The sequence below is a fragment of the Taeniopygia guttata genome, chromosome 8 (assembly GCF_048771995.1).
Source record: "Taeniopygia guttata chromosome 8, bTaeGut7.mat, whole genome shotgun sequence".
Taxonomy (NCBI): Eukaryota; Metazoa; Chordata; class Aves; order Passeriformes; family Estrildidae; genus Taeniopygia; species Taeniopygia guttata.
In genome coordinates, this window is record NC_133033.1 from 29,961,575 (window position 1) to 29,973,556 (window position 11,982).

General features: G+C 44.1%; 1 long non-coding RNA gene across 3 annotated transcripts in view; it reads right to left on the bottom strand.

Annotated features, from left to right (window-relative positions):
- Positions 1-11,705, bottom strand: part of LOC115496281 (uncharacterized) — a 96,407-nt gene extending 84,702 nt beyond the window's left edge. Inside the window, exon 1 of one of the 3 annotated variants that reach the window (XR_012057215.1) lies at positions 11,445-11,705. This is a non-coding gene — a long non-coding RNA (uncharacterized lncRNA). The remainder of the gene's footprint in view (positions 1-11,444) is intronic. The other 2 variants (XR_012057222.1, XR_012057218.1) reach the window with 2 other exon arrangements.
- Between the last annotated feature and the right edge of the window lie 277 nt (positions 11,706-11,982).

Sequence of the window (11,982 nt, forward strand, 5' to 3'; positions counted from 1 at the left end):
TGGTCTCTTCTCCCAAGAACAAGTCATAGGAAGAGAGAAGATCTTAAGTCACCCTGAGGAGGTTTAGGTTGGATATTAGGAAAAGCTTTTTCACCCAAAGGGTGCTCAGGTACTGGAACTGGCTGCCCAGGGAAGTGATGGAAGTGTCAGCCGTGAATATATTAAAAAAAAACATATGGGTGCAACACTCGTGGTCTTTGTTTAGTGGTGGGTGAGGTCTTAGAGGCCCCTTCCAATCATAATGATGTTCTGATGCCACAGTTCCTGAAAGTCCTTATTCTGCTCATGGGAAACTGTCCATGCAACCTCTCCCCTCAGGCACCCCACAGTGTATTGGACATCTCTGCTTTTATGGATTTTTCTCCTTCTTTGGGCTGGGCAGATTAAAGTTATCCAGGTGCCAAGGACATGCCACAGGCAGCAGCTTTCACTGAATAGCCAATGTTTTAACTACAGATCAGCTAATTTAAAGGAAAGTGCCACTGCCTTCCCCTAATAACCACAGCTTTTCTCTCACTGTGATTTTACAGTGGTTCAAGTTTAGCTGAATATAAATCAGAAGAAAAAGAGAGCAGAATCTGGCCTCAGCTATTTGTATTTTGCCCCCTAAACAAAGCCACGTTTGATCAGGGATCTCCTTTTCCACCTACTCATCACAGGCACTAGAAAACATTTTCAGAACAGCACAGTACTTGGACACGAGATTTCTTACAGTGTATTTTTCAGGAGAGTCCAAAAGTTCATCAAACACTCCTTTATCCCCAGACACCCTCTGATCCATGCACAGGTGTGTGAACTCCCACACAGATCTGACATGGAACCATTAGAGAGGAAAAAAAATAATTCAGAGTCTCTCAGTTTGACTCATCAGCGAATATTAATTTCTATTGTCATGCAGTTGACTTGTAAATCAACTGGATCATTAACTCAGACCTTTTGTGCAGTAACATTACAAGTTATTTAGACACCACGGTGTTTCCTGCACTCCCACTGATTTGAACACAGAGTTCTGCTTCCAAGGAAAGAGAGGCTAAATGTGTCCACACAAATCCAGATAATTCTCCATGATGTTGTCCTGGCTGTCCACATTTGCCAAAATAACCACACCACGCCAAGCTGGCCAGCCAAATATGCCTTCTTCTGGAATTGCAGGATTTTGGGATGGATGGCAGTCCTGTTTCTGCCAAGACAAAGGTTTCCACGTGAAGTTTACAGGTACAGGCAAAAGGCTGAAATTTTAACTAAGGATTTGTGCCCTGCAGGTTCGGGGAGTGAACAAATCGGTATCGATTTACGACATCAAAAGGCTCAGATCTTGTCTCTTTCATATCTATAAATAATAAGTATTGACTATAATAAACCAATTGAGAACAAACTGCTGGAGCTCAGGCTGCTGTGAATGCTGAATTAGTGGAGTGATGTGAGGCACAGCCTGTTTACTTCCCCAATTGCTGCTGCCACAGATGTCCCACCTTGCCAAAGGTTCCTGGTCATCCTGATGAAGAAAGGCACAAGCATCCACAGTCTCTGCTGGAATCTCTAATTCGCTTTTTTCTCCAGAAAGAAGTTAAAAATCCAAGGGGTTTCCCTAAAATCCAAGGGGTTTCCCTAAAATCCAAGGGGTTTCCAAGCAATAAAGGATGCTGGCAATAAGATGTGAATTCACCTGGGTAACTTGCAGCAAGTTCAGACCTCCGGGATTTTCTGGGGGTTCCTAAAAGGGGCTGAGGATTTTTATCCAGCAGGCTGAGGTGTCACAGGGATGGACACAATGGAGAGGGAAGGTGGCCCTGGAGAGGCTCAGGGGCTCCATTCCCAGTTCAACAGCGACCTCTGCTCCCGGCAGCCTGCAGCACCGGAGTCACTGGGGCTGGGGACATCTCCCGACAGATCACCTGGCTCTGTTTTATCTATGGGGAATAAGGACACATCCTTCACACGTGGGCAGCCACCGTGACCTTCAAATCCCATCAGATGGAGCCCAGGGCTCCGCGGCCCCGGCAGTTGTTAAAGCATCCCAGGATTTACCTTTTTTCCTACTTGGCTGATATTTAACCAGATGCCAAGAGAGACAAGGACACCTGGTTTCTAAATGGATTGTTTTCAGCGTGCCCCAAGAGGGAATATAGATGTATGTGCACTCTCTTACACACACACGAGACTTGCATGGAATCTCAGGAACTGAGCCGTGTAACCGAGGCAAACCAACAGGAAGGTTCAGCTTCTAAACCTACCCCTAAACCCCTTAGGGGCTGGGGGCATTGAGGGGGGTGGTGGGACAGCTGAAATTCCATGATATTCACTGGGATACTGCATACAACAGGTCGATTTGAGCAAAGATAAAAGATCTGCCTCAGCTCCCCAAAACAGAGCATCCATCCTTAGCTCTCAGCTCTCCCTCCCCTGCTGGTCTCAACTCCCACATCTCAAGATCTGGGATATCCAGGACTCTTCTAATTCTTCACAAAACATCAAGCCAGATCCCAGGTCACAGCTGTGAGAGCTCCCCACCCACAGCAGCAGAGGATCCCACAGAAAATCCCGCAGAAAATCCCACAGAAAATCCCACCTGTGCCACGCCAGGGGTCCAGCCCTGCAGATCCTCTGTCAGGCTGCAGAAATCAGTGGCACTCCTCACTCCAGCAATTCAATCAAAGACCCCCTGCCCGGTGTGTAGTGATCCACAGGAGCTGGGATTCAAGCAGAATGTGGTTTCCAGACCCTCTGAGGGTCAGCAGAATAAATGGATCCCTCTCCCTGGGAACTGAAGGATGCTGATGCCCACGGCAGCACTGCCAGCTGTGCCTCCCCACCCCAATAACCCACACACAGCAGCCTCTTCTCCCCTCCTCCAAAAAGCCCCAAGCACTGATAAAATATATTTTGGGCTAAACTAAGGCAGCAAAGTGAGAACCCTGCACCTTGCAAGCTGCAGAGGTATTTTATGAGCTCCCTAAAATATTAATAACAAGCTGAATATCCTAATGCTCTAAGGTAAAGCAGCTTTTAGGACTGCAGTGTCCTCTGTGGGGGAAAGTTCCACTCTGCTCTCCCCCTTTCTCCATGCCCACTCACACTACTGCAAGTCATTGGGATAATTCTTAGAAAAAGCAGAAAAGAAAATGAAGGTCAGTTTAAAATATCCTCTCAGCTGTAGATTTAAAAAAAAATCAAGCTAAAAATAACTGTTTTGAGCAAGACAGAAAAGACAGAAGAGCTATTAAGCGACTTTAAATTGCCCAGCCAAGAGTGTCCAAAGCTTGGACAGAAGTTGGCAGAAAACAGAGAATAGATCTCTGTAGCTCCTGAGGACTTTGTGTGCTCACCCTACATACAGATATAGATATTAAAAAAACCCCAAAACATTTATAAACATCACCTTAGCTGTAAATTAATGTCACCCCCACACACACACATATATATTATAAAAAACCCAAAATATTTATAAACATCACCTTAACTATAAATTAATGTCACCCCATGTATATATATATGTATATATAAAAAAACCCCAAAACATTTATAAACATCACCTTAACTATAAATGAATGTATTGCTGTTTGTAGGAAGTATTCACATTACTTTAACAATAATTCACAATTTTAACAAATAATTTGCACAAAGTCTGTCTCTTTTCCACAGCTTTGTGTGTCTTTACTCCTGCTCAGTACAATCCCATTTGTGCTCTCAGGACTGCACCTGCATTCACACAGAGCTCCAGAAGTCAAAGGCAGGGAGCTCCAACGATGAAGCTGTAGTTCACCCAAAAAATATTTATCCACAGACTTCTGTTTGGTTTTAGATACCTTTCTATCCAAAGATCCTACATCAACAAAGCCCTTACAGGGGGATAGATCAGTAAAAATAGGGATATTAACCCATCTCTCTGGTTTTGTCCAAGAGATGGTTTGCCAGCTATTCCTAGGTCAAATATTTCTAACACAAAGAGCACACAGCATCAGTAAATACACAAATTTCTTCTTGGGTAAGACCTGCCAAACACAAGTGACATGGCCCTGCTGGATGCCTGCCCTCCAAGGCAGCCTTGAACTCCAACCAAAGGCCAAAAATCAAAAATCTCAGCATCACTTCAGCCCTTCAGAGCTCCCCAGCCAAGGTGAGAATATTCTGCTTCACCACAAGCAGAGGTGGCTGTGCCCTTGTCCCCAGAGCCCTCCTGCTCTCTGATGGGGACAGGGATGGGTGCATGAGCATCAATTCCATTTTCAGCACTTAGAAAAAGTGCTTCATAACTCTCAACTTCATAACTCTTCCCATTTTGTCACTCTTAATATTTATAAGACATCCAGGAAATGATTGATTTTCCTTCGGACCCCTTGTCATTCACAGTTTCTTATCTCCTGCTTGTAGGGGGCAATCAACAGATTTATAACAGCCCATAAAAGTTGTTACCAAAAGTACAGCTTCTTTGTGTGTGATCATTTCTAATAACTCTCAGGCACGATAGCAATTACTGACAAAAGTCAGCCTCTGTTAATAGAGTTTATCTCAGTTCATCATATATCCTTTGTCAGTGGAAGCATTTTGACAAGCCTGGGGTTAATTAAAACCAAGAAGACAATAAAATACACCTAATCAAACATTACAGGTACAGAAATCAATTAGTAGATTTATGGCACTTTGGAGCCCTCTATAACGTGCAAAATTCAAAGAAACTGTCAGTTCCATCCCCCCCAAGACAGTGTAATTGAATTTCTAATTGAAACTATTTTTCAATAGGTAACACAATCCGCAAAGTTTGATTTGCATTAAAGTGGCATCCGCAAAGGACAGAGGAATCTAAAAAAATGAAGAATTCCCAGGCTGCTCCTGTTATTACCAGCAATAATTATTATTATTATTTGCATATTTAACATTTTGCTGAAGCCCTTTAGAGTGGCCAAGTCTTTTACCAAGACAGTTCCAGACGCCGAGATTTCTGTAGGAATTTATTTGGGTGAAAAGGGGGAAGAAGAAGATTCAGGGTGGGCAGAAATGGGAAATCAGGTGGGTAGAAAAGAGTTTGGGCCTGGTGATCAGCAGAACAGAGTCCAAGTGATGATGGCACCTGGACACTGGCACCTGTGTGTGGCACAGAGCATCCCAGCAGGGAGGGGACAGAGGGACAAGCTGAGTGCTGGAGGGTGCTGATGGGAATCTGGGGACATTCAAATACCTCCACTGGGATGTTTGGCTTTTGTCTCCGAGTGCAAATCTTGACACAGAGCAGTTATTGCCAATTTGGGGGCAGTGGCCACACCCATCTTCACAGATCAACATAGTTCAGGTGGGACTTTTCAGGGGATCACCCAGCTCCAAACTAGATCTCCACAAGAATAACAAAATAGGTTCTAAAAGGCCAGAGAAACAGGGTTTTTCCCCAGGATTTCCCTCTGAAGTGCAACGAGACAGAAAGCACAGCTATGCTGCCTAATTGCAATCTATATTATCTCTACTTTAAGCTGCTTCATTTCTTCTGCTGCTTGTAAGACACAGCTAGGAGCTCTCTCTCAGTAATTTACTGGGAAATGGGAAAGACTAGAAATGAAAAGTCAGGAGAAATGAAGATACAAGGTCAACAGAAAGCTCTCCAGAACTTGCATCTCTTTCAGTTCAGTGAACCAGATTAACCTCTGATTTCAGCACTCCGATATCCAGAATCCAATACAAACAAAAGGATGTTATTCAAAATGAAATATTTGCTGAACTTGTAGTAAAATGTTCATTAAATTTTTTATGTTACACAATGAAACAAAAGGGAAAAAAAATTTAAATTGGCTTTGTTGAAATATTGCAAGTCCAAACTCCATTGTGCTGGGTTCTGCTTTGCAAGACCCTCAGCAGGAATATCAGATTTTAAGAACAACACTGTGGACAAAACAAATCAGTAAAAAGAAAAGAATTAATCAACAGCAAAATGGGGCTTTCTGGTGATTTTCTTCTATTTTAATGAAACTGGTCAAATGCACAAGGCTCTCAAAATCCACCCAGTTTTGTTTTCCTGCTGTCTCAGCAGCATCTCATCTGGAAGAAAAGCACCTGCAGAGAACACATGCAGAGGAGCTTCACAGGGCACCAAGCCTTATCCCAGAGAGGAAGGGCATTCCCAGGCAGCTGCCTTGGCAGGATAAATCAGCAAGCAAGGCACAGGGATCTTCTCACAGGGAGAGCAGCCACCTGCAATAGTGATGGACTTTGCAGAGGAGAGATCCCCCACGTCACCAAAGGCAGCTTTACATCTGGATAGCACTCGCTGTGAAATTAAATCCTGGCACATTTGGGAAATGGTCCATGGAGAGGTGATTAATTCTATTAGAGGATGTGGAGGGAACTCATTCTTATTTCCTTTGTTAAGAACAGGAGTCCAGAATTTAGACTGTAAGAGGGCAGATCCTTGAAACTGTCACTGCCAACTACACTGCCCACCATTCAAACTGTTCTAGAAGAGCTAGCATGCACTTTGGAAAGGAATTGATCCCAAAGGGCAAGGAAGCATCACCTCATCATCAACTCTGTGAAGGGAGACATTTTCTGGTTCCATTGGGGCTTTTTTTTTTTTTTCCTGTTGTGGTTGTTTGTTGCTAGAGTTTTTTCTTATTTTAGCTTCTTTTCCCTCCTCATCTTTCATTCCCCTCCACTATGAGTACATATTTTTGCTTACCCTGCTCCTCACGCACATTGCTTGTTCCAAAAGAATTGGAGGATTTCTGGCACTGAGAAATCAAACCTTTCCCCCTGGCCATCACCAGGGACAGCTCTCAGTGCCAGCCCCCACTGGAATTTGCTGCTAAACCAGAATGAAAAAGGTAGCAGGAGTTAAGAGTAAAAGCAGGTGGAGCTGGGGGGCCAAAGGGCACATCCAGAGGGTTCCAGGTGGGCTGATAGGTGAGAATTGAAGGTTGTGGTTGAGGTTTTCCTGGTATCAGTTTAATTCTCTCCTGCTGCAAGTGAAGTTTAATTTTCTCCCTCTGTAAGGCTTGTCATTACTTATCCCCCAGATCATGATTTCCCAGTTCTTTCCCCGTTCTTGGCTTTTGAAATGCAGGCTGCAAGGCTGGATACATCCTGCCAGCCTTCACCAAGCAGCACAGAGCACTCATATCTCTCCCCCGACCCCACAACTTGTTCCTGACACTCCTATTAATGCTTCCAGGAACAAGATTTCTGTTTAAAGGCACATCACTGACTCACTTGTCTGTGATTCACTCTGAAGCCAAGCCCTTCCCTGCAGTACTGCTTGCCTAGGCAGCTGTTTCTCATTTTTTTAATCAGATGTTTCCTCCCTAAAGGTAGCATTTGTCATGAATTTCATCTTATTGATTTCTAACCATTCCTGCTGTATAGATAATATTGAACTCAAAGCCTTCTCTGCAGACTGCTGGTAAATTCACACCTCACAGCATCTTCCTGAGGCATTGCAAAGGATTATTTCCTGTATGAGCCAAGGTTTTCATGCAGGAGAACTAACTCAGTGCAGGGAATTTGCAGGACTAGGGGAATTTTTATTTTTTTTATATAATTAAAAAAAAAAATTAAAAATCACTTCTTGACAGTAAGCCAAGGGCAACTGCTCTTTGAGAAATGTTCTTCCAATAAATAAGTGTGATCCCACTTGCTAAGCAAATTCAGTTTATGCTGATTTTACAGTGGTGTCCTCAAGGAGAACAACTGCAGTCAATAGAGGCATTGCACCAACTGCCCCTTCCCTCACCCACCCAGCAGCCCTGCAGCCCAGAGGAAAGATCCTCAGTCCAAGGAGAGAAGCCCAAAATGCTTCCTTGTCCCACCCCAAATGATAGTAACTCCATCCTTCCAATCTGGAATTTCACAAACCTTCAGAATCCCAATGGTGCAGACCTCTCCACACCCAAACCACCACATTCCAACCCAGACAAAAACTCTGTTTTTTAACTTGATCTCACGGATCACAGCCTGGTTTGGGTTGGAAGGGACCTGAAAGACCATCCATGGCAAGGACACCTTGCACTATCCCAGCCTGGCCAGGGATGGAGCAGCCACAGCTTCCCTGGGCACCCTGTGCCAGAGCCTCCCCACCCTCACAGGGAAGAATTTCTTCCTAACATCCAATCTAAAGCTCCTTTCTCTCAGTTTAAAGCCATCTGACAGCAGCACAGAGTGCCAGCACAGCAAACCCTGACCAGCTGACACATCTCCACTGATACAGGGCAGGACAGCTCAGACAGAGCCAACACGTGCTCTGCAATATGTTCACTGCTGGTTTAGAGCAGCAGATTACACCAATGTCCCATTCAGAAGATGTCAGGCTGTGTTGGCACATGGTCACAATGTGTTGTTACATGGTAATTTTCCCCTCAGCCCAAATATCCCTAGCTCGCATTCTGGCCAGCCACTGCAAGGTAATCCCAGGCAGAAAGAAAAAAACAAAAAAAAATCCCAAATTCGTTCCCTATTGAGTCTGTGTATAACATAAATCTGTCTCGTTTTTTCCCCCTTGTAGTTCAGCTTTTTGCCTGGCTGCAAGGAGACAGAGGTATAAGAGGAATACATTAAAAAATGCTTTCTTAACACCAACTGCAAATTCACCTGTCTCCTCAGTGCTGATACAGTTTCCTTCAAAAGTTTGCATCCTTTGACATCTTTGCAGTCCCTCCATGTTCCTGCTGCTGTTTCTCAGCAACAGATAAGAAAACTTCAAAACCTTGCTCTGCAATAATGAGATTCAAAAGAAAAGACTTTTTTCCCCCCAATCTTTCTACATAAAAAAGGCCTGAATCAGAGCCCAGCAGTGCACAAATATTACTCATGTCATTGACACTAAGAAAAGGGGAGCTGTGAATAAAAAATGTTAAAAATGAACACAAGGAGCATTGTTTGCATATCAGAAAAATTAATCTACATAGAGAAGTGTAAGAGCCTGCAATTCAGAAAGCAAAGAATTAGGACAGCCCAGCTGAGAATAATTTTCTAGCCAGTTAATTTAATTGCATAAATCATTCCTTTGTTAGCAATAAAGAGATATAATTAAAATGAGATTGCTTCTCATTTCTATTCTCTGGAAACTAAAGGAATTGATTTTGGGGAAAGCATTCTTCCAAATACCAGATCGGCAAATTACATTTACCTTTTTAGAAAGGCGAAATTATTTTGCAGTAATATCATGGAGGGTTTAATTAATTATAGATCTGCCATATGATCTTAAAGAAATAATTTACTCAATGCCCACAGAACAGAAGTTTGTAAGTGCGTGCATCCCTCTGATAGATGGTGTGCAGATTTTTACAAACAGGTCACAAGTTGAACAGGTGGCTGTCAGGAGAAATAAGAGGAAATATAATAAGTGTTTAAAGATAGGGGATAGCTTGTGAAGAGATAATAAAGCACTGCTTCCTATTTATTGGCACATACCTGGATTACTGGTCTGTGAGCCCCTCTGAATTGGTTTTCTTTTAAATATTGTAATGATAGTTGTTTTCTATTCACAAATCTTCAGGGCTCAATAAGCAATAACAGGTTAATAACAGAACAATAGACAGAGAGGGGAAAATAAAACAACCCATAAAGTCCACCAATGAAACAGAATGTTGCTTTTGCTGAATATTGCAAGGGTTAGTCACTGCCAGGCCCCTAACAGGGCTGTAACAAACACATGAGACAGAGGAAATTCTTCCCTGTGAGGTTGGGGTGGCCCTGGCACAGGGTGCCCAGAGAAACTGAGACTGACCCAACCCTGGCAGTGCCCAAGGCCAGGCTGGGCAGGGCTTGGAACAACCTGGGACAGTGGAAGGTGTCCCTGCCCATGGCAGAGGGTTGGAACAAGATGAGCTTTCAGGTGCCTTCCAACCCAAACCATTCCCTGAGTCTATGACAATATACTCAGCATCCTCTGGGATCCCTGCCTTCTCTTACCACCCTCTCTTTGTAACTACTTACCACGCAGGGGACCCCAGAAAGTGAGAAAACTCTGCCTCTTCCATCCCATTTCCCCTCTCCAAGGGCAGCCCCTCTTGCAAAGCCTGCTCAGAAGGCAGGGAACAGAATCCATTCCCTCTATGCTGTACCAGGATGGGGTCTCACAGCCACTGTCTCTACTTCTCTCCCCAAAACAGACATTCCTTTCTACATATTTGAGACCAGTAGCCATCTCATGAACATCTGTGGTGCTGCCCATTCTCTCAGTGGTCCTTTTTGTCAGGAAAAAGCTGCCATCCTTCCACCTTCCTCCACAAGAATCTCTCCTGCCACCAAGGATTCCCACTCCCCACAGCTGGGGCTCTTCAGTAGGCAGAACACCAGGTACAAATTGGAGTCAGGCTGCTTTGGTGAACTTTCCAAACAGTCACAGAGAGTCTTCCACAGATCTCAGGCAGAGGCTGCTCAGGATCAGCACTCCTGGTAAGCCCTCCCTACACACAAAAGGTGCCTCTGCCTCATAAACTCTTCCTTTTCTGTGTGCTTTGGAACAGAACAGGAGCTGCCTTGGCTCAGGAATATCATTCCCCATGGAGACCACGGGGGTGGAGTGGCAGCACACCCATCAGCAGGGACTGTGCTGCGCAGGAGACGGCAAGGCATGAAAGAGGCTCTGCATGCAAGAGTTAAACAGCAGATAGATTAGATCTCATCATCTGAGTTTTCCAGGAAAAGCATTGTGTTGCTATGGAAACCCCAACATAACCTGGGTTTTCCCTCCTTTTGTTTGTTCATTTTCTACAAACACTGGCCTCTCCCAGTCCTCCCCAGGTGGATTTGCAGCTTAACAAAAACAGTGAATTTTTTTTCCCTCTAATGCCCATTTCTCTTTGCAAGTGCATTTTTCAGTGATTGCCTTTCTCAATATTACTGTCCCAGCCTGCAGACTCTCCCTTTGCAGTAAGGATTGTTTAATGTGCTACCCATTAGAAACTCAGCTCCTGAACACCTTGCTGTCTTTTCTTCCTAGGGAAGAAAGGACAAAAGCCTCATGGTAATAAAACTTTTCAGTGAAAAATCACATGGGAACTCCTGCAACTGCAGCTTTATCTTGTCACATAGTTTCTCCACTTACAGCATCTCAAAAAACAGCATTTCCTTCAGAAAAAGGAATTTTGCAGGCAACAAGAATTTGGATGTTCAGCTCCAGGTTTTCTTTGGTCTTATTCCCAGGTATCTCCAGCCATTTACTTTACTGTATGGTAATAAGGATTGCTTTTAACGAGCCTGATGGAAACATCAAGAGAATCTTTCCAAAATGTGCCCTAGATGCGAGACCTCAACACACAGCTGCATTTATCTGACAGATTTCTTTGCCCTGCACCTCAAAACCTCATGGTTTACACACACTTGAGCCTTCCACACTCCCTCCTAATTCTCCTGCACAGGGAATAGACTCCCAAGTGCAGGCTCCTTTCTCCAGAGTAGCTCCTGCTTTGGCAGCATCAAGGATCATATCCTTAGATGGAAATATATGTCAACTTGTAGCTTACCTGGTCCTGGCTAGTCCTAGAATATATGAGTGCTGAAAAGCTGTTATCCTGAAGCTGAAGATTCAGCAGGTTTTCCTTTGGCTTCTCAGAGAGCTGTGGCAGGAATGGAACGTGAATCCAGGGCCACTCTCCGTGCCAACATCCCCACCAAGTGGCCAGCACACACCAAGGGAAGGGCTTCTTCCAGCTCATCCCACTGCCCCAGCACCTGAAAATATGAACATGCAAACCTGGCTCCCCTACTCCCGCCTCAAACCTACAAAATCTGACTTTGGAGACAGCTCTGAAGATCTTTCCAGCCATGCTCTGGAGTAAAGGCAAGAGAGGAGTGATAAAGAGATTTCTTTCCGTCCCTTAAAAGGTGTCCTGTTAATCCATTTCCCACCTTAGCCACTATTATTTTTTCTGCTTGCAGAATTTAAGAACTTGTATACTGATAGATTATTGTTAATAACTCCACACGTTTCAAACAAGGGTGGCCACCCCAAGCAGTATGATGCAAACTTGCTACAAGCTTTATGTTGTATGTGAAATACTA